Genomic DNA, 25,030 nt, shown 5'->3' on the forward strand with positions numbered 1-25,030 from the left:
CAGAAACCTGTCTTTTGAGTGTTTTTCAGCATGCTAGGCACCAAAACGATAAATAATATGGAAGTATCTCCATATGGGAATCCAAAACAAAATTACTGAAAACATGTTTTTTTTCAGTGTTTTACGTAGAAAAACGCTAAAACGGATGCAAACCAACCAATATGAAGAAATAGAATAACATTACCAAAAAGGTATATTTTGAGTGTTTTTGAGCTTGTTACTTACAAAAAAACGCGAAAATGGATGGAAAGCACTCTATATTGGGAAACAAAAGGACATTACGAGCAACGTGTATAATGAGTGTTTTATAGTTTCACAAGAACCACAAGGCAAAACACGCAAAAACTCGTGTATATGGAGAAGTTTGTTAGATACCAAAATGCTGAAACTCATGAATAACACTCTTGATTGAGAAACATAACAACCTTACCAAATGCGTGTATTTTGAATGCTTTTCATATTCTTAGTTACCAAAACCCCAAATTGCATGCGAAACTAGCTTTATGTGGGAAAAAAATGACATTACCAGAAAAGTGTCTTTTGAGTGTTTTTGATCGTGATAGGTAATAAAGCACTAAAAAGCTGGGCAATCACATTACATGGGAATAAAATCAACTTTTACCGAGAACTTGCCTTTAACTGTTTTAAAGCTCCTCACATACCAAAACGCTAAAACGCATACAAAACGCCCTTTATTGAGAAACAGAAAAACATTACCAAAAACGTGTGCTTTGAGTGTTTTCCAGCTTATATTTAAAATTTTCAAAATATATGTAAAGGACCCTATTTCGGGTAACGAAACGACATTCCCGGAAACATATTGTTTTATTACTTTTAAGCATAGTAGACATCTAACGCTAGAAAAAAAAATATGGAAAATACTCTATATAGGAATACAAAACAACTTCATGAAAAAAAATTTTTTGTGTGTTTTGAGCTTATTACGTACCGAAACTCTAAAATGCGTCGAAACCACCCATTATTAAAGAAACAAAAGAACGTTAGGAAAAAGGTGTGTTTTGATTTTTTCTTGAGCTTATTAGGTAATAAAACGCCAAAATTCATGCAAAATACCTTATATAGGGAAACGAAACGATATTAACAATATTCCCCATGTCAGGTACCAAAACGAGAAAATGCATACAAAGAACCCTAAATGAAGAAACAGAACAACACTACCAATATCTTGTGTTATGAAAATTTTGGAGTTTGTTAGGTACTAAAACGAGAAAGTGCAAGCAAAGCACTCTATATGGGAAAAAAAAAATTAATTTTTTTTTTCTATTTCTTATGTACAAACACATTAAAACACATACAAAATAACGTGTAATGGAGAAACAGGACAACATTGCCAAAAACGTGTATTTTGAGTGTTTTTGAGCTTCATAAGTACCAAAATGCCAAAATACATGCAAAGAACCCTCGTTGCAGTAACGGAACGATATTACCAGAAAATTGTCATATGGGTTGTTTTTGGGGTATATTAAGCACCATATCGCTGAAAAAAAAAACATTTTTTTTTTTTGTTTCTTGCGTACCAAAACACTCAAACGCGTGGAAAATAACTTTTTATGGAGAAACAACATTTGTATTGAATGTTTATCAGCTTTTTTAGATCGCAAAACACCAAAATGCATGCATATTACCCGATATTAGGAAACGAAACGATATTAACAGAGAAGTGCATTATGAGATTTTGTCCAAAACTCAAAAATATATGAATAACACTCTATATAAAGAAACAGAACAATGTTACGAAAAACGTGTATTACAAGTTTTTTTACAAAACGCCATTCATGGGAAAGTAGAACAACATTACGAACTTGTGTGTTTTAAGCGTTTTCCATCTTGTTAGGTACAAAGACGACAAAATGCATGCAAAATATCCTATTTAGGGTAATAAAACGATTTTACCAGAAACGTGTCATTTGGGTGTTTTTTTTTTTTTTACATCAAAACGCTGATAAGAATGGAAAACACTATACATGGGAAAATAAAACATTATCAAAAACGTATCTTTTGCGTGTTTTGGAGCTCATTACGTACCAAATCGCTAAAACGCTCCAAAACAATCTTTATGGAGGAACAGAACATTACCAAACACGGGTGTTTTGAGTGTTTTTAAGCTTGAAAGGTACCAAAACGCCAAAATGCATGCAAATTACCCGATATTTTGAAATAAAACGATATTAACAGAAAAGTCTATTAAGAGTGTTTTTTTGAGCTTGTTATTTACCAAAACGATAATGTGCATGCAAAGCACTCTATTTGAGAAAAGCAAACAACATTGCAAAAAAAAAACTTGTCTTTTAACAACGCGTGCAAAACACCTCTTATTGAGAAACCTAACAACATTACTGAAAACGTGTGTGTTTAATATTTTCCAGCTGGTTAGATACTAGAACGACATTAACAGAAAACGTGCCATTTGGATGTTTTTGAGCATATTAAGCACCAAAACTCTAAAACACATGAAAAATACTTTACATGGGAAGACAAAGTAACATTATCATCGTGTGTATTTTGAGGGTTTATTTTCTTATGTACCAAAACGCTAAAACGCGCGAATATTTGTATATATGGAGAAACAGAATAACATTACCAAAAACCTACTGTGAGTGTTTTTCTTTGTGTTTAGGTACCAAAACTCCAAAATGCATACAAAGCACTCATACAGATTGCTTTATATGCATTATGGATACAAAAACGTGCGTTATGTTTTTTTTTTTTTTTTTTCTTAAGCTCGTAACATACCAAAAAGTTCAAACATGCAAAACGCTCTTTATGGAGAAACAAAGCAACGTTGCCAAAAACGTGTTTTTTTTTTTTTTTCCAGCATGCTGGGTACCAAAATAACAAAACACATGCAAAGCATCCTATTTGAGTTAACGAAACGGCATTCCCAGAGATGTGTCATTTCTGTTTTTTTTAGCCACAAAAAAAAAAAAAAAAATTATAAAAACATTGAAAACACTCTATATGGGAAAATAAAACATTATCAAAAACACGTCTTTTGAGTGTTTTTGAGCTTCTTCCGTACCAAAAGTCTAAAACAGTGTAACACTGTTTATAGAGAAACAGAACAACATTACCAAAAAATGTGTTTCTTCATTGTTTTTGAGCTTGTAAGGTAACAAAACATCAAAGTCCATGATAATCACCCGATATGGGGAAACGAAACGATATTAACAGAAACGTGTGTTATAATTGTTTTTTAACTTCTTCTGTACCAAAACGCTAAAAACACGTGAATATCACTATATTGAGAAACAGAACAGCATCATCAAAAACTTGTATTATGAGTGCTTTTCTCAATATTAGGTACCAAAATGCTAAAATGCATATAAAGCACCCTATAAGAAGAAACAGAATGATATTCCAAAAACCTGTATTATAAGTGTTTCTACCAAAACGCTAAAGTGAATGCAAACTCCCAATAAGGCAAAAACAAATAACAATAACAAAAACGTGTCTTTTGAACGTTTTTCTGCTACTTAGTACCAAAACGCGGAAACGTATACAAAACGTTGTTCATGGAGAAACAAGTACATAACCGAAAATTTGTCTTTTCATTGTTTTCCAACTTGCTGGGTACCAAAACGTGAAAATGCATGCAAAGTACCCTATTTGGGTAGCGAATCGACATCACCAGAAACGTGTAATTTGTGTGATTTGAGCATATTAGGCACGTAAACGCTAGAAAGCAGAGGGAAACAAAGCAACATTATCAACAACGTGTCTTTTAAAAAATCTTAAGCTTCTTACGTACCAAAACGCTGAAACATATGTAAAACACCCTTTAAGGTGAAACAAAACTATATTAAGAAAAACGTGTGTTTTGAGTGTTTTTGAGCTATTTAGGTAACAAACGCCAAAATGCATCCAAAGTATCCGTTACTGGGAAACGAAACGATATTAACAGAAACGTGTGTTATAAGTGTTTTTCAACATTATTGATACCAAAACACTAAATTACGTGAATCGCTCTCTATATGGAAAAATAGAACAACATTACCAAAAACATGTATTATGAGAGTTTTTGTCATGTTACATACTAAAACGTCAAATGCAGACAAGCACCCTATATGACAAAAAAAAAAAAAAAAAAGATTACTAAAATGGTGTATTATGAGTGTTATTAAGATTGCTAGGTACCAAAACGCCAAAATGCACGCAAATTACCCTATATGTGAATAGCAAACAACAATACTAAAAGCATCTTTTTAGTAGTTCCAGCTTATTATGTAACAACCCTCCAAAATATATACAAATCACCCTATCTGGGGTTAGAACACGACATTCCCAGAAACGTGTCAAAATGGTGTTTTTTGAGGATATTAGGCACCAAACGGTAAAAAGGAAGAAAAACATTCACTATAAAATATCAAAACTGTGTATTTTGTTTTTTTTTTTTAAGCTTCTTACGTACCAAAACGCTAAAACACGTGTTAAATACCCTTTAGAGAGAAAATGAACAACATTACCAAAAACGTATGATTTGTGTGTTTTCCAGATTGTTAGGTTTAGGTATTAAAATGCCAAAATGAATGATTTGATATATCTAAAGGAAACGATATTAACAGAAACGTGTATTATGAGCGTTTTTTTTTTACTTCTTATGTACCAAAGCGCTAAAACACATGAATAGGAATCTATAAGGAGAAACAAAACAACATTATATAAAAAAAAAAAAAAAATTATTATGGGTGATTTTCTCCATGTTAAGTGCTAAAACGCCAAAATGCATACAAAACACCCTACATAAAGAAATCAGAACATTATCTAAAACGTGTATTATAAGTGTTTTGAGCTTGTTATTTACCAAAACGCTAAAAGTGCATACAAAAAATCCTTCATGGAGAAAGAAAAAAATTGCAAAAAAAGACCATATTGAGTGTTGTTGAGCTTCTTAACTATCAAAACTGCAAAATGAATTAAATCACCATTTTACGAGTAGTAGCCGAACGAGATTACAAAAAAACAGCTCTTTTTTGAGTGTTTTTGAAAATCTTATGTACCAAAACGCTCTGTATTGGAAAAGCAAACAACATAAACAAAAACATGTATTTTTAGTGTTTTTCAGCTTCTTACGGACCCTTTATAGAGAAAGAGAAAAAAAACATTGCATAAAACGTGTTTATTGAGTGTTTTGAGCTTCTTATCTACCAAAATTGCAAAATGCATGCAAAGCACGGAGCGACATTACGAGAAAGATATTTTTTGAGTGTTTTTGAGCTTCTTATGTATCAAAACGCTAAAGCGCGTGGAAAACACGTTTTATGGGGATACATTACAAAAAAAAAAAAGTGTGATTTGAGCGACTTCCAACTTGTTAGGAACTAAAACGTGAAATTCAATGAAAATATCACGATATTGGATAAAAAAAAAATATTGAAAGAGTATTATGAGTATTTTCAGCTTCTTAGGTTAAAAAAAAAAAACGCTAAAAAACGTCAATAGCACACTATATCTAGAAACAGAACAACATTACTAAAAACGTCTTTTATATGTTTTTGAGCTTCTTAGGTGCTAAATCACCAAAGTGCATGCAAAGCACCCAGTATGGAAAAAAAAAATATATATATATATATATATATATATATATATATATATATATATATATATATATATATATATATATATATATATATATATATATATATATATATATATATATATATATATATATATATTAAAAAAATGTGTCGAGTGTTTTTCAGCTTACGTACTAAAACGGTAAAACGCATGGAAAATATTGTGGAGAAAAAAAAAATACCAACAATGTGTATTATCATCGTAATAAGTAGTAAAACGCCAAAATGCATGCAGAGCGCCCTATATAAAGTAACGAAACGACATTTCCAAAAACGTGTCATTTAGGTGTTTTTTTTTTTTAGGGTATTAGGCACCAAAACGCTAAAAAAAAAAAAAAAAAACATGGAAAATACCCTATATAGGAAAACGAAACAACTTCAACAAAAACGTGTCCTTTCTGTGCTCTTGAGCTTCTTACGTACCAAAACGATAACAATTTATGAAAAAAAAACAGAACAATATTAGCAAAAAACGCGTGTTTGAGTGTTTTTGAGCTTGTTAGATAACTAATCGCCAAAATGCATGCAAAGTTTCAGATATGGGGAAAAGAAAAGATATTAACGCTGTTTTTCAGCTTCTTATGTAACGAAACGCTAAAACACGTAAATAGCATTCTATATGAAGAAATAAAACATCATTACAAAAAACGTGTATTATGGGTGTTTTTCCCCATGTTAGGGACCAAAACGCCAAAATACATATAAAGCACCCTATGTGAAGAAACAGAACGACATGATCACAAACATGTATTATAAATATTTTTGAGTTTGTTAGTTATCAAAACGCCAAAGTACATGCAAAGCACCCTATAAAAGAAGAAAAAAAGAACTCTATTTAAGGAAACGAAACGATATTAACAGAAACGTGTATTATGAGTGTTTTTATTTTTATTTTTTTATGTACCAAAACGCTAAAACACATGAATATTACTCTATATGAGAGAGAAAAAAAAACATTAACAAAACCAGTAGCAAAACCACCAGAAACTTGTCATTTAGGTGTTTTGAGCGCATTAGGCAGCAAAACGTTAAAAAAGCAAGGAAAACATCCTATATGGGAAAACAAGATAACATTAACAAAATCGAGTGTTTTTGAGCTTCTTACGTACCAAAACGATAAAAGGCGTCCAAAACAATATTAGCAAAAAACGTATGTTCTGAAATTTTTTTTTAGCTTGTTAGGTAACAAAACTCCAAAATGTATGCAAATTACCCTATATAGGTAAAAGAAACGATATTAACATAAAGGTGTATTATGTCGTTTTCAGCTTCATAGATACCAAAAGTCTAAAACACGTGAATAATACTATATTTGCAGAAACAAAACAACATTACCAAAAGCGTACTTTATGAGTTTTTTTTTCCCCATGATAGGTACCAAAACGCCTAAAAGCATAGTGAACACCATACATAAAAAAAAAAAACAGACCAACATTACAAAAAACTTGTATGCTGAGTGTTTTTGAGCTTGTTAGATACAAAAACACCAAAGTGCATGCAAGACAACCTGTATAGGAAAAGCAATCAATATTAACAAAAACTTGTCTTTTGAGTGTTTTTCAGTTTCTTACGTACTAAAACTCTAAAACGCATGAAAAACACCCTTTATGGGTATTGTGAGAGTTTTTCCCGATCATTAGCTACCAAAACGTCAAAATCCAGACAGCACACTATTTGATGTAATAAAATTATATTACCGGAAACGTGTCATTTGAGTGTTTTGACAATTTTAGAAACCAACCCCACAAAAAAAATAAAGAACATGGAAAACACTCTATATAGGAAAAAAAAATATATAACATCGAAAACATGTCTTTTGAATGTTTTTGAGCTTCTTACGTACCGAATTTCTAAGAAGCGTGCAAAACATCCTTTATGGTGAAATAGAACATTACCAAAAATGTGTGTTTTGAGTGTTTTTGAGCTTGTTGGGTACGAAAACGCCAAAATGCACACAAATTAACGGACATTGAGAAACGAAAAGTTATTAAGAAAAAATATTATTATGAGTGTTTTTCAACATCTTATGTACGAAAACACTAAAACACGTGAATATCACTCTATATGGAGAAAAAAGCATTAACCAAACAAATGGGTTTTTTCCTCATGTTAGGTACGACAATCTATACAGAATACCATATATAAAAAAACAGAACAACATTACCAAAAACGTATATTATAAGTGTTTTTGAGCTTCTTAGGTAATAAAATACTGAAACACGTGATTAGCACATCCATTTAGGCGTTTTGGTTTCTAAAAAGCTGGAAAACGCTTAAATCATACGTTTTTGGTAATGTCTCCCGATAAAGGCTATTGTGCACGCGTTTTAGCATTTTGAAACGTAAGAAGCTCAAAAACACTCAAAAGACACCATTTTGATAATGTTGTTTTGATTTTTATATAGAGTGTCTTCCATGCTCTTTAGAGTTTTGGTGCCTAAAACTGAAAAGCCCCGAAATAACATTTTTTCTGGGAATGTCGTCTCTTTACCCTATAGAGGGTGAAATGGATGAATTTTTGCGTATTGGTACGTAATAAGCTGAAAAACATTCAAAATACACGTTTTTGGCAATATTATTCTGTTTTTCCATGAAGTTTCTTTTCTATGCATTATAGTGTTTTGGTACGTAAAAAGCTGAAAACACTGAAAAGACACATTTTTGTTTGTTTCTCCAGTATAGCTTACTTTGCATGCACTTTGGCGTTTTCGAAAACACTACTAATACATGTTTTTGTACCCTAAATGAGGAAAGGAAACGCGATTTCCAGAAAAGTGCCTTTTGAATGTTTATTGGCGTGCTAGGCACCAAAACGCTAAAAAAGCATGGAAAGCACCCTATAAAGGAAAACAAAACAACTTAACCAAAAACGTCTGTTTTCAGTGTTTTTGAGTTTCTTACCTACCGAAACGCTAAATCGCATGAAAAAAAAAAAACATGGAGAAATAATATTATCAAAAACAAATATTTCGAGTGTTTTTGAGTTAGTTAAGTAGAAAAACGTCAAAATGCATATATAGTATCTTAAATGGGAAAATGAAAAGACGTTACTAAAATGTGTACTATTGGTGTTTTTTTTTTACTTATTAGGTACGAAGTCGCTAAAATGCATGAATAACACTCTATATGAAATAACATTACCAAAAACGTATATTTTCAGTGTTTTCACATTGTCATGAATGAAAACGCCAAAAATGCATGTAAAGCCCCCTATTTGGGGAAAGGAAACGAGATTTCAGAAACGTGTCTAAAATGTGTTCTTCAGCGTGTTAGGCACAAAAATGCTAAAAAGCATACAAATCACCTGATATGGGAATACAAAACAACATTAAGAAAACGTTTCTTTTGAGTGTCCTACGTACCAAAACGATAAAAAAATAAAAACATAGAAAACATCTTTTATGGAGAAACAGAATAACATTACCAAAAACAAGTATTTTTAATGTTTTATAAGATTGTTACGTAAAAAAAAAAGCCTAAATGAATCGAAAATACCCTATATGAGAAAAATCAAAAGACATTACGAGAAACGTGTATTATGAGTGTTTTTGACCTTCTTAGTATCAAAAGGGTAAAACGCATGAATAACGCTCTATATGGAGAAAAAGAAAAATATTGCCAAAAAAACGTGCATTTTGAGTGTTATGAAATTGTTAGTTACCAAAAAGCCAAAATGCATGCAAAGACCAATATATAGATATATGAAACGACATTAAAAACGCATGAAAATACCCTATATGGAGAAACAGAATACATTTACCAAAAACGTGTATTTTGAGTGTCTTTGAGCTTATTATGTACAAAATCGCCTATCATCAAACAAAACACCCTGTATATGGAAATGAAAGGACATTACGAGAAACGTTTGTTATGTATTTTTTTTTCATTACTCTCTTAAGTACCAAATCAGGAAAAAGCTTCAATAGTGCTCTGAAGAAAAAGAACAAACTTATAAAAAACGTGTATTTTTTTACATTGATAATTACCAAAATGCCGACATGCATGTAAAGCAACCTATATGAAGAAATGAAACGAAATCACTAGAAATTTGTCTTTTGTTATTTTTTGCGCGTGTTAGGCACCAAATCAGTAAGAAGCAACGAAACTACAAAACTACTAAAACGTCTCTTTAGAGTGTTTTTTTTTTTTAGGTTCTTACGAACTAAAATGTCAGAATACATGGAAACACCCTGTTAGGTACCAAAACACCAAAAAGAGCCTATATGAGGAAATGAAAGGACATGACAAGAAACGTGTATCATGAGTTTTTTTTTCAGCTTCTTAGATACCAAAACGCTAAAATAAATGAGAAGCACACTGTATGGAGAAAGAGAAAAACATTACCAAAATCGTGTAATTTGAATGTTTTTTTTCACATTGTTAGGTAGCAAAACACCATAATGCTTGCTCGCTATACGAGAAAATTAAACAACAATGTAAGAAATGTGTTTTTATGTGTTTTTCGGCGTGTTAGGCACGAAAACACTAAATAGCATGGAAAGCACTTTATACAGAAATGCAAAATAACATTACTAAAACCATGTCTTTTTAGTGTTTTAAACTTTTACGCTCCAAAACGCTAAAACACGTGCAACAAACACGAATAACCCTACCAAATAGAAAAACCTTACCAAAAACGTGTATTTTGAGTCTTTTTCAGTCTGTTACGTACATCAACTTAAAAATGCATGTAAAGCACCCTGTATGTGGAAACGATAGGACATTACGAGAAACGCACATTATGAGTGTTTTGACTCTCTTAGGTACCAAACACTAATCGGCCTGAATGAAAATTGAATATATCCTATATCTCTTAATAGAGAAACAGAACATCACCAAAAATGTGTTTTTTAGTGTTTTTTTTTTTTACCTTGTTATGTACCAAAACGTCAAAAAACATACGAAGCATCCTATATGGGGAAATAGAAAGACATTAGGAGAAACAAGTTTTGTTAGTGTTTTTGAGCTTCCTAAATACCAAAACGCTAAAACGCATGAATAGCACCCTATATAGAGAAAAGGAACAACATTAGCTAAAACCTTTATTTTGAGCATTTTTCACATTATGTAGCAAAACATCATAATGCATGCAGATCCCTATATGAAGAAGCAAAACTATATTAAAGGAAACGTGTCTTTTGAGTGTTTACTTGAGTGTTAGGAATCAAAATGCTAAAAAACATTGAAAGCACACTATTTGGCAATATAAAATAACATTACCAAGAAAGTATCTTCAGAGTGTTTTTGACCTTCTTACGTCCAAAATCGCTGAAACGTATGCAAAACAACCTTTATGGAGAAACAGAATAACATTACCAAAAACTTGTATTTTGATTGTTTTTGTGCTTGTTAAGTACAAAAATGCCAAATTACACGCAAAGCATCCTACATGGAGAAAACAAAGGACATTACGAGAAAAGTGTATTATGAGAGATTTTGAGCTTTTTAGGTACCAAGACTCAAAAACACATGATTAGCACTCTATATGGAAAAACAACTCTACCGAAAACTTTTACTTAACTCTTTTTCATATTGTTAAGTACCAAAAGACAAAATGCATTGGAAGCCCCCTTTATCGGGAAACGAAATGACATTATCATCAACGTGCCTTTTGAGTGTTTTTCAACGTGTTAGACACCAGAACGCTAAAAAGCATGGAAAGTACTCTATAAAGGAATACAAAACAACATTACTAAGAACGTGTTTTATAGGTTCTTATGTACAGAAACGCTAAAACCCATGCAAAACACCCTTTATGGAGAAGCGAAATAAATATTTCGTTGATAAATTACATTCAGGACAGTTAGGAAACATCACTTACAGAAGAAAAAGATCGCAGAGGAATGATCCTAAATGGATGACTGAGGTTAAAACACTACATAGGGCGAAGAAGTATATATGAGATTAAAGACAGGGGAAGTGGTTTTAAGGCCATAATATAATGAATTAGAAAAGTCAGGAGTTTAACAAGGAAAGCTAAAAATAGTTATGAATTAAAGGTAGCCAGCCAAGCGAAGATGGACCTCAAGGGATTTTATCAGGCATATAAGACGAAGAATAGAGAAACAATAGTTCCTTAAAGACAGCAGAATGGGACCTGCTTAGTTGTTGAGAGGAGATTAGTAAAATTGTGAGCGAGTATTTTTTAATTGTCTTTGCAAAGGAAAACATGCAGGATTTGCCGAATAGTGAGAAGATATTTAGAGTAGAAGAGGATGAGAAACTAACAGATATTACCATAACTAAAAGAGATAGTGGAACAGGAGATAGATAAGTTGAAAAGTTCAAGTCACCAGGATCAGATGAAATATATTCCACAGTATTTAAGGAAAGGAAAAAGGTTATAAGTAATCTGTTAGTTTCTGTCCTTAGGAAATCACTTTAGTCATGTGAGGTATCGGTAATTTGGAGGCAGGCGAATATAGTACCTACCCTTAAGGAAGGAGATAAAACTTTAACGTCTAACCTGTCAGCTTAACTTCTGTTGAATGTAAAATAATGGAGTCAATAATAGCGAAGAACATTTAAGAGCATTTAGACAAACATAACTTGATAACTCAGTTACAGCACGGCTTCTGGAATGAGGAGTCTTACCTGAGAAACTTGGTAAGTTTATACAATAAGGTTTACAAGGCGGCAGATAATGGTGATAGTTATGGCATCCTATATCAGGACTTTAGTAAAGCGTTTGACAAGGTACCCCATCAGAGGCTACTGAGAAATTAGGGCGCACGAGAGAGATGAGGTGTTTAGATTGGATAAGGTCATTGCTAAGCGTCAGGCGAGTGTTGTAATAAACGGCTCTAAATCGGAGTGGGGTCAAGTAATTAGTGGGGTGACAAAGAGATTATTAGTATTAGGGCCGATGTTGTTTGTAATATAGGTCAATGGCTTGGATAGTAGAATTAGTAGTGTTGTTAGTAAATTTGCAGATGACACGAGAATATGTAGATTAATTAGGTCAGAATCGCATACCATCGCCTTGCAGGCAGATTTGAATAGGTTGAACGAATGGACGGACAGATGGCAAATGCAGTTTAATGTCAACAAATGCAAAGCACTTAGCGTAAGAAGAAGAAACCCACACAGTAGTTACACAATGAACAACCAAGTTCTAGTAGGTTCAAGGTAAGTAAAAGATTTGAGATTTAAGGTTATATCTGAACTCCGTCTAAGAAAGCAATGGAAAGAGGCCAGAAACAAAGCAAATAGTGTATTATGATTCATTTTCAGGAGTGCTAAAAGTAGAACTCCCGAAGTAATATTAAATTTACATTTGGAGCTGGTCAGACTTCATCTAGACTATGCTGTCCAATTCTGGTCACCACATCACAAGAAGGATAAAGGTCTATTAGAGTCAGTACAAAGGAAAATGACTAAAAGGATATAGGGGATAAGGAGTATTCCTGACGAAGCGATATTCAAGCTGTTAAATTTGCATTCTTTAAAGAGACGTAGGTTAAGAGTGGACCTAATAGAAGTGTTTTAGTGGTATATGGGTTATAATAAAGGGAACATAAGGAAAATTCTTAGAATCTGTAAATATGATAGAACAAGAAAGAAGGGTTCAAGCCTGAAAACTTGATGTTCAAAAAGGAGACAGGATGGAATTGGTTCTCAAATAGAGTAGTAGATGATTGGAACGGACGTAGTAATCAAGCTGTTAGTGCTGAGGCATTTGGGAACAGTAAGAGAAAATTACACATTTATGAATGGGGATGATAGGTGGAAATAGGTAGGCATATTTCATACAAGTACTGCCAATTGTAGGCCTCATGCCTTCTTGCAGATTTACTTATTTCTTATGTTCTTATGTTCTTATTACCAAAAGCGTGTATTTTCAGTGTTTTTCAGCTATTACGTAAAAAAAAATGCCAAAATGCATGCAAAGCACCCTATGTCAAGAAAAAGAGCGACATTACGAGAAACGTGCATTATGAGTGTTTTTGAGATTCTAAGGTACCAAAACGCTGAAACTCATGAATAACACTCTTAATTGAGATACAGAACAACCTTACCAAATGCGTGTATTTTGAGTGTTTTTTCACATTCTTAGTTACCATAACCTCAAATTGCATGCGAAACTAGCTTTATGTGGAAAAAAAAAAAAGACATTACCAGAAGAGTGGCTTTTGAGTGTTTTTGAGCGTGTTAGGCAATAAAGCACTAAAAAGCAGGGCAATAACATTACATAAGAATAAAACCAAATTTTACCAAGAACTTGCCTTTAAGTGTTTTTGAGCTCCTTACATATTGAAACGCTAAAACGCATGCAAAACACCCTTTATGGAGAAACAGAAAAACATTACCAAAAACATATATTTTGAGTGTTTTTGATCATGTTACTTATAAAAACGCTTAAATACATGCAAAGAACCCTATATTTGGGAAACGAAAGGACATTATAAGAAACGTGTATTATGAGTGTTTTTAAGTTCCTTAAGTACCAAAAAGCTAAAACCCACAAATAACACTATAGAGAAAAAAAATAAATAAAAAAATAGCAATTATTATTATTTTTTTTTTGTTATTCATCTTAATAGGTACCAAGATGCCAAAATTCTGGCAAAATTCAGGGAAATTATGTGGAAAAAAGAACATTATCAAAAAAGTTATAGATTTTTTTCGGACTGTTATGTACCAAACCCTAAAGTGCATACAAAGCCACCTATATATGGAAATTAAACGACTTTACAAGATACCTGTCTTTTGAGTGTTTTTTTAGCATGTTAGGCACCAAAACGATAAATACCATTGAAGTCACTCAATATGGGAATCCAAAACAAAATTACTGAAAACATGTCTTCTCAGTGTTTTACGTAGAAAAACGCTAAAGCGGGTGCAAACCAACCAATACGAAGAAATAGAAAAACATCACCAAAAGGTATATTTTGAGTGTTTTTGAACTTGTTACCTACAAAAAACGCGAAAATGCAAGCAAACCACTCTATATTGGGAAACAAAAGGACATTATGAGAAACGTGTATAATGAGTGTTTTATAGTTTCACAAGATCCACAAGGCAAAAAACACAAAAACTCGTATATATGGAGAAGTTTCTTACATACCAAAATGCTGAAACTCATAACACTCTTAATTGAAAAACAGAACAACCTTACTAAATGCGTGTATTTTGAGTGTTTTTCACATTCTTAGTTAAAAAAAAAAAAAACGAAATTCCATGCGAATATAGCTTTATGTGGGGAAAAAAATGACATTACCAGAAAAGTGTCTTTTGAGTGTTTTTGAGAGTGTTAGGCAATAAAGCAATAAAAAGCAGGGCAATCACATTACATGGAATAAAAACCAGTTTACCAAGAATTTGCCTTTAAGTGTTTTTCAGCTCCTTATATGCGCTAAAACGCATGCAAAACACACTTTATATAGAAACAAAATAACATTACCAACAACAGGTATTTTGAGTGTTTTTTAATCATGTTATCTATAAAATCGCTAAAACACATGCAAAGAACCTTGTGTTTGGGAAAGGAAAGGATATTACTAGAAACGTGTATTATGAGTGTTTTTAAGTTCCTTAAGAACCAAAAAGCTAAAACCCATAAGTAACACTCTTTATTTAAAAAAAAAAAAATACATAAACAAATAGAAAAATAGGAATTTTTTTTTTTTTTTATTCATCTTCATAGGTACCGAGATGCCAAAATTCTGGCAAAATTCAGGGCAATTATGTGATAAAAGATCATTATCAAAAAAGTTAATTTTACCTTTTTTTCGGACTCTTATTTACCAAACCTTAAAGTGTTTGCAAAGCCACCTATATGAGGAAATTAAACGACTTTACCAGAAACCTGTCTTTTAAGTGATTTTCAGCTTGTTAGGCATCAAAACGATAAATAATATGGAAGTCACTCTATATGAGAATCCAAAACAAAATACTGAAAACGTGTCTTTTCTGTGTTTTAGGTAAAAAAAAACGCTAAAACGGATGCAAACCAACCAATATGAAGAAATAGAATATTACCAAAAAGGTATATTTAGAGTGTTTTTAATCTTGTTACCTACAAAACACGCGAAAAAGGATGCAAAGCACTCTACATTGGGAAACAAAAGGAAATTACGAGAAACGTGAATAATGAGTGTTTTATAGTTTCACAAGAACCACAAGGCAAAAAACGCAAAAACTCGTGTATATGGAGGTTTCTTAGTTACCAAAACGCTGGTACTCATGAATAACACTCTTAAATGAGAAACATAACAACCTTACGAAATGCGTGTAATTGAGTGTTTTTCACATTCTTATTTACGAAAACCCCAAATTGCATGCAAAACTAGCTTTATGTTGGTAAGATATGACATTACCAGAAAAGTGACTTTCGGTGTTTTTGAGCGTGTTAGGCAATAATGCACCAAAAAGCAGGGCAATAACATTACATGGGAATGAAACCAACTTTTACCAAGAACTTGCCTTTAATTTTTTTTTGAGCTCCTTACATACCAAAACGCTAAAAAGAATGCAAAACACCCTTTATGGAGAATTAGAATAACATTACCAAAAACATGTATTTTGAGTGTTTTTGATCATGCTACCAATAAAAACGGGAAAATACATGCAAAGAACCCTATGTTTGGGAAACGAAAGGACATTACGAGAATCGTGTATTATGAGTGTTTTTAAGTTTCTTAAGAACCAAAAAACTAAAACCAACAAATAACACTCTTTATAAAGAAAAAATAAATAAATATATAAAAAAACGGCATTTTTTTTTGTTATTCATCTTCATAGGTACCGAGATACCAAAATTCTGGGAAAATTCTGGGCAATTATGTGATACAAGAATATTATCAAAAAAGTTAATTTTAGTTTTTTTTTCGGAATGTTATGTACCAAACTCTAAAGTGAATGCAAAGCCATCTACATGAGGAAATTAAACGACTTTACGAGAAACCTTACTTTTGAGTGTTTTTCAGTATGTTAGGCACCAAAACGATAATAATATGGAAGTCACTCAATATGAAAATCCAAAACAAAATTACTGAAAACGTGTCTTTTCAGTGTTTTACGTAGAAAAACGCTAAAAAGGATGCAAACCAACCAATATGAAGAAATAGAATAATATTACGAAAAATGTATATTTTGAATGTTTTTGACCTTGTTACCAAAAAAAAAATGCAAAAAATGGATGCAAAGTATTGCAAAACAAAAGGACATTCTGAGAAACGTGTATAATGAGTGTTTTATAGTTCCACAAGAACCAAAAGGCAAAAAACGCAAAAACTAGTGAACCTAGAGAAGTTTCTTAGATACCAAAATGATGAAACACTTTTAATTGAGAAACAGAATTACCTTACAAAATGTGTGTATTTTGAGTGTTTTTCACATTCTTAGTTACGAAAATCCCAAATTACATGCGAAACTAGCTTTATGTGGGAAATAAATGACATTACCAGAAAAGTGTCTTTTGAGTGTTTTTGAGCGTTATATGCAACAAAGCACTAAAAAGCAGAACAATCACATTACACTGGAATAAAACCAAAAGTTTACCAAATGAGTGTATTTTGGGTGCTTTTCACACTCTTAGTTACCAAATCCCCAAATTGCATGCGAAATATTGTGGGATAAAAATGTGGGAAAAAAATGACTAACATAAAAAAGTTTTTTTGAGTGTTTTTGAACGTGTTAGGAAATAAAGCACTAAAAAGAAACGCAATCACGTTACATAGGGATAAAACCAATTTTAACCAAGAACTTCCCTTTAAGATTTTTTAAGCTCCTTACATACAAAAACGCTAAAACGCATGCAAAACACCCTTTATGGAGAAACAGAATAATATTACCAAAAACACGTATTTTGAGTGTTTTTGATCATGTTACCTATAAAAACACTTAAATATATGTTTGGCAAACGAAAAAAAACATTACGACAGACGTGTATTATGAGTGTTTTTAAGTTTCTTAAGTACCAAAAAGATAAAAGCCACAAATAGCATTCTTGATACAGAAAAAATAAATTAATTAATTAATTAAAAAATAGCAATTTTTTTTTTTTGTTATTCATATTCATAGGTACTGAGATGCCGAAAGTCTGGCAAAATTCAGAGAAATTATGTGGAAAAATGAACATTATCAAAAAAGTTAATTTTAGCTTTTTTTTCGGACTGTTATGTACCAAACCCTAAAGTGCATCCAAAGCCACCTATATGGGGAAATTACACGACTTTACCAGAAGCCTCTCTTTTGAGTGTTTTATCTTTTAGCATCTTAGGCATCAAAAGGATAAATAATATGGAAGTCATAATATGGGAAGGCAAAACAAAATTACTGAAAACGTGTCTTTTCCGTGTTTTACGTAGAAAAACGCTAAAACTGATGCAAACCAACCAATATAAAAAAAAATAGAATAACGTTACCAAAAATGTATATTTTGAGTGTTTTTGAGCCTGTTAACCACAAAAAACGCGAAAATGGATCCAAAGCACTCTATATTGGGAAACAAAAGGACATTACGAGAAACGTGTATAATGAGTGTTTTATGGTTTCACAAGAACCACAAGGCAAAAAACGCAAAAATTCGTATATATGCATAAGTTTCTTAGATACCAAAATGCTGAAACTCATGAATAACACTCTTAATTAAGAAACAGAACAACCTTACTAAATGCGTGTATTTTGAGAGCTTTTCACATTCTTAGTTACCAAAAGCCCAAATTGCATGCAAAACCAGATTTATGTGGGAAAAAGTAACATTCCCAGAAAGGTGTCTTTTGAGTGTTTTTGAGCGTGATAGGATATAAAGCACTAAAAAGCAGGGGAATCACATTAAATTCGAATAAAACCACTTTTTATTAAGAACTTGCCTTTCAGTGTTTCTGAGCTCCTTATATACCAAAACGCTAAAACGCCTGCAAAACACACTTTATGGAGAAACAGAATAACATTACCAAAAACATGTATTTTGAGTGTTTTTGAGCTTGTTACCTAAAAAATCGCGAAAATTGATGCAAAGCACTCTATTGAGAAAGAAAGGGATATTGCGAGAAAAATGTATAATGAGTGTTTTATAGTCCAAATGAACCACAAGGCAAAAAACGCAAAAATTCGTGTATATGGAGAAGTTTCCTAAATACCAAAATGCTGAAACTCATGAATAACACTCTTAATTGAAAAACAGAACAACCTTACTAAATGCGTGTATTTTGAGTGCTTTTCACATTCTTAGTTGCCCAAAACCCAAATTGATTGCGAAACCAGCTTTATGTGGTAAAAAAAAATGACATTTCCTGAAAAGTGTCTATTGAGTGTTTTTGAGCGTGATAGGCAGTAAAGCACTAAAAAGAAGGGCAATCATATTACATGGGAATAAAACCAATGTTTACCATGAACTTGCCTTTAAGTGTTTTTGAGCTCCTTATATACCAAAACACTAAAACGCACGCAAAACACACTTTATGAAGAAACAGAATAACATTACCCAAAACATGTATTTTGAGTGTTTTTGATCATGTTACCAATAAAACGCTTAAATACATGCTAAGAACCCTATTTGTGGGAGAGGAAAGGACACTACGAGAAACGTGTATTATAAGTGTTTTTAAATTCATTAAGTACCAAAAACCTAAAAGCAACAAATAACTCTCTATTGAGAAAAAATAAATAAATAAATAAAAACACGATATTTTTTTTTCTTTTTTATTTATCTTCACAGGTACCGAGATGCCAAAAAATCGGGCATAATTCATGAAATTTTGTGAAATAAGAACATTATCAAAAAAGTTAATTTTAGCTTTTTTTTTCGACTGTTATGTAGCAAACCCTAAAGTGCATGCAAAACAACCTATATGGGGAAATCAAACGTCTTTTCCAGAAAACTGTCTTATGAGTGTTTTTCAGCATGTTAGGCACCAAAACGATAAATAACATGGAAGTCACTCTATATGGGAATCCAAAACAAAATTACTGAAAACGTGTCTTTTCGGTGTTTTACGTAGAAAAACGCTAAAACAGATGCAAACCAACCAATATGAAAAAAAAATAGAATAACATTACCAAAAATGTATATTTTAAGTTTTTTTGAGCTTGTTACCTACAAAAAAGGTGAAAATGGATGCAAACCACTCCCTATTCGGAAACAAAAGGACATTACGAGAAACGTGTATAATGAGTGTCTTATTATTTTCGAGCAAAAGAACTTATGGTTCACAAGAACCATAAGGCAAAAAACGCAAAAACTCGTGTATATAAAGAAGTTCCCTATATTTGGGAAACGAAAGGACATTACGAGAAATGTGTATTTTGAATATTTTTAAGTTCCTTAAGTACCAAAACGTTAAAACCTACAAATAACACTCTTTATAGAGAAAAAAAAATAGCATTTTTATTTTTTTGTTATTGATGTTCATAGGTACCAAGATGCCAAAATTCTGCCAAAATTCAGGGAAATTATGTGGAAAAAAGAACATTATCGAAAAAGTTAATTTTACCTGTTTTTTTTCGGAGTTATGTACCAAACCATGAAGTGTATGCAAAGAAACCTATTTGGGAAAATTTAACGACTTTACAAGAAACCTGTCTTTTGAGTGTTTTTCCGCATGTTAGGCACCAAAACGATAGATAATATGAAAGTCACTCTATATGGAAATCCAAAACAAAATGACTGAAAACGTGTCTTTTAAAAGATTTACGTAGAAAAACGCTAAAACGGATGCAAACCAACCAATATGAAAAAATAGAATAACATTACCAGAAAAGTATATTTTGTGCGTTTTTGAGCTTGTAACATAAAAAAAAAAAACGCAAATATGGATGCAAATCACTGTATATTAGGAAAAAAAAAAAAAAAGGACATAACGAGAAACGTGTATAATGAGTGTTTTATAGTTTCACCAGAATCACAAGGCAAAAAACGCAAAAACTCGTCTGTGTGGAGAAGTTTCTAAGATACCAAAATGCTGAAACTCATGAATAACACTCTTAACCAAGAAACAGAACAACTTTACTAAATGCGTGTATTTTGAGTGTTTTTTTTACATTCTTAGTTACCAAAACCCCAAATTCCATGCGAAACTAGCTTTATGTGGGAAAAAAATGACATTACCAGAAAAGTGTCTTTGAGTGTTTTTGAGCGTGTTAGGCAATAAAGCACTTAAAAGCAGGGCAATCACATTACATGAGAATAAAACCAACTTTTACGAAGAACTTGCCTTTTAGTTTTTTTGACACGCATTTAGTAAGGTTGTTCTGTTTCTCAATTAAGAGTGCTATTCATGAGTTTCAGCATTTTGGTATGTAGAAAACTTCTCCATATACACGAGTTTTTGCGTTTTTTGCCTTGTGGTTTTTTAGAACTATAAAACATTCATTATACACTTTTCTCGCAATGTCCCTTTATTTCCCAATATAGAGTGCTTTGTATCAATTTTTGCCTTTTTTTATAGGTAATAAGCTCAAAAACACTCAAAAAATACATTTTTGGTAATGTTTTTCTGCTTCTTGATATTGATTGATTTGCATCACTTTTAGCGTTTTTCTAAGTAAAACACAGAGAGAAACGTTTTCAGTAATTTTCTTTTGGATTCCCACATAGAGTGAGATCCTTATTATTTATCGTTTTGGTGCCTAACATGCTGAAAAAAACTCAAACGACAGATTTCTGTTAAGGTCTTTAATTTACTCATATGCGAGGCCTTGCATGTCTTTTGAGTGTTTTTGACTGTATTACGCAATAAAGCACTAAAAGGAAGGGCAATCACATTACATTGGAAAAAAAAAATATTACCAAGAACTTGCTTGCCTTTAAGTGTTTATGAGCTCCTTACATACCAAAACGCTAAAACGCATGCAAAATACATTTTATGTAGAAACAGAATAAAATTAGCAAATACATGTATTTTGAGTGTTTTTGATCATGTTATCTATAAAAACGCTTAAATACATGCAAAGAACCTTATGTTTGGGAAACGAAAGGACATTACGAGAAACGTGTATTGAGTGTTCTTTAAGTTCCTTCAGTACCTAAAAGCTAAAACCCACAACTAACACTCTTTATTTAGAAAAAAAATAATAATAATAAACAAAAAAAATGGGAATTATTTATATTTTTTTGTTATTCATCCAAATAGGTACCGAGATGCCAAAACTCTGCCAAAATTCAGGGAATTTATGTGGGAAAAAGAAAATCATCAAAAAAGTTAATTATAGCTTTTTTTCGCATTGTTATGTACCAAACCCTAAAGTGCATGCAAAGCCACCTATATAGGGAAGTTAAACGACTTTACCAGAAACCTGTCTTTTCAGTGTTTTTCAGCATGTTATACACCAAAACGATAAATAATATGGAAGTCAGTCAATATGTGAATCCAAAACAAAATTACTGAAAACGTGTCTTTTCAGTGTTTTACGTAGAAAAACGCTAAAGCGGATGCAAACCAACCTATATGAAGAAATAGAATAACATTACTAAAAATATATATTTTGAGTGCTTTTGAGCTTGTTACCTACAAAAAAAAATGAAAAAATGGAAATAAAGCACTCTATATTAGGAAACAAAAGGACATTACGAGAAACGTGTATAATGAGGTTTTTTTTATAGTTTTAAAAGAACCACAAGGCAATCAACGCAAAAAATCGTGTATATAGAGAAATTTCTTACATACCAAAATAATGAAATGCATGAATAACACATTTAATCGATAAACAGAACTACCTTACCAAATTGTGTATTTTGAGTGTTCTCACATTCTTAGTTACGAAAATGCCAAATTACATGCAAAACTACCTTCATGTGAGGGAAAAAAATTACATTACCAAAAAAGTGTCATTTTAGTGTTTTTGAGCGTGATATGCAACAAAGCAGAATAATCACATTACATGGGAATAAAACCAACTTTTACGAAGAACTTGCCTTTAAGTGTTTTTTAACTCCTTACATACCAAATCGCTAAAACGCATACAAAACACCCTATATGGAGAAACAGAATAACATTACCAAAAACATGTATTTTGAGTGTTTTCGATCATGTAACCTATAAAAACGCTTAAATACATGTAAAGAACCCTATGTTTATATAACAAAAGGACATTACGAAAATCGTTTATTAAGAGTGTTTTAAAGTTCCTTAAGTACCAAAAAGCTAAAACCCACAAATAACTCTTTATAGAGAAAAATTTTTTTTTTTTTTTTTTTTGTTATTAACCTTCATAGGTACCGAGATGACAAAATTTGGCAAAATTCATGGAAATTTTGTAAAAAAAAAAAAAAAATCATTATAAAAAAAATAATTTTAGCTTTTTTCCAGAGTTATGTACAAACTCTGAAGTGCATGCAAATCCACCTATATGGGGAAATTACACGACTTTACAAGAAACCTGTCTTTTGAGGATTTTTCAGCAATTTCAACAATATTACTTAAAACGTGTCTTTTCAGTGATTTACGTAGAAAAACGATAAAACGGATGCAAACCAACCAATATGAAGAAATAGAATAACATTACCAAAAAGATATATTATGATGTGTTTTTGAGCTTGTTACCTACAAAAAATGCAAAAATGGATGGAAAGCACTTTATATTGGCAAAGAAAAGGACATTACGAGAAACGTGTATGAGTGTTTTATAGTTTGACAAGAACCAAAAGGTAAAAAACTCAAAAACTCGTGTACATAAAGAAGTTTCTTACATACCAAAAAGCTGAAACTCATGAATAACACTTTTAATTTTGAAACAGAAAAACCTTACCAAATGTGTGTATTAGAAAAGTTTCTTATATACCAAAATGCTGAAACTCATGAATAACACTTTTAATTAAGAAATAGAACAACCTTACTAAATGCCTGTGTTTTGAGTTTTTTTTCACATTCTTAGTTACCAAAACCCCAAATTCCATGCAAAACTAGCTTTACGAGTATGTGGGAAAAAAATGATATTACCAAAAAAGTGTCTTTTGAGTGTTTTTGATTGTGTTAGGCAATAAAGCACTAAAAAGCAGGCAATCACATTACATGGGAATAAAAACAACTTTTACCAAGAACTTGCCTTTAAGTGTTTTTTGAGCTCTTTACATGCCAAAACGCTAAAACGCATGCAAAATATCCTTTATGGAGAAACAGAATAAATTTACCAAAAACATATATTTTGAGTGTTTTTGATCATGTTATCTATAAAAACGCTTAAATACATGCAAAGAACCTTATGTTTGCGAAACTAAAGGACAATACGAGAAATGTGTATTATAAGTGTTTTTAAGTTACTTAAGTACCAAAAAGCTAAAATCCACAAATAACACTCTTTATTTAGAAAAAAAAAAATGTAAGAAAATAAAAAAATAGGATTTTTTTTTTTTTTTTTTTTTTTTGTTATTCACCATCATATGTACCGACATGCCAAAATTCTGGGAAAATTCAGGGCTATTATATCATAGAAATAAAATTATCTAAAAAGTTAATTTTAGCTTTTTTTTCGGACTGTTATGTACCAAACCCTAAATTGCATTCAAAGACTCCTATATGAGGAAATTAAACGACCTTACCAGAAATCTGATTTTTGAGTGTTTTTCAGCATGTTAGGCACCAAAACGATACATAATAAGGAACTCACTCTATATGAGAATCTGAAACAAAATTGCTGAAAACGTGTTTTTTCTTTGTTTTACGTAGAAAAACGTTAAAACGGATGCAAACCTACCAATATTAAGAAATAGAAAAACATTACCAAAAAGGTATATTTTGAGTGTTTTTGAGCTTGTTACCTACAAAAAACGCGAAAATTGATGCAAAGCACTCTATATTCGGAAAGAAAAGGACATTGCAAGAAAAGTATATAATGAGTGTTTTATAGTTCAAAAGAAACAAAAGGCAAAAAACGCAAAATGCTAAAACTCATGTATAACAACTTTTAATTGAGAAAAAGAACAACCTTACTAAATGCGTGTATTTTGAGTGCTTTTAAAATTCTTAGTTACCAAAACCCCAAATTACATGCGAAAATAGATTTATGGGAAAAAAAAAATGATTTACCAGAAAAGCGTGTTTTCAGTGTTTTTGAGCGTGATAGGGAATAAAGCACTGAAAAGGAGGGCAATCACATTACATTGGAGTAAAACGAATTTTTACCAAGAACTTGCCTTTAAGTGTTTTTGAGCTCCTTATATACCAAAATACTAAAACGCAGGCAAAACACACTTTATGGTTAAACAGAATAACATTACCAAAAACATGTATTTTGAGTGTTTTTGATCATGTTACCAATAAAAACGCTTAAATACATGCAAAGAACACTATTTTTGGGAAACGAAAGGAGATTACGAGAAACGTGTATTATGAGTGTTTTTAAGTTCATTAATTACCAAAAAGCTAAAAGCCACAAATAACACTCTTTATTGAGAAACAATAAATAAAAAAATACGATATTTTTTTTTTCTTTCTTATTCATCTTCACAGGTACCGATATGCCAAAATTCTGGCAAAATTCAGGAAATTATGTGA

Source organism: Scylla paramamosain, chromosome 41 (genome assembly GCF_035594125.1).
Source record: "Scylla paramamosain isolate STU-SP2022 chromosome 41, ASM3559412v1, whole genome shotgun sequence".
NCBI classification, from domain to species: domain Eukaryota; kingdom Metazoa; phylum Arthropoda; class Malacostraca; order Decapoda; family Portunidae; genus Scylla; species Scylla paramamosain.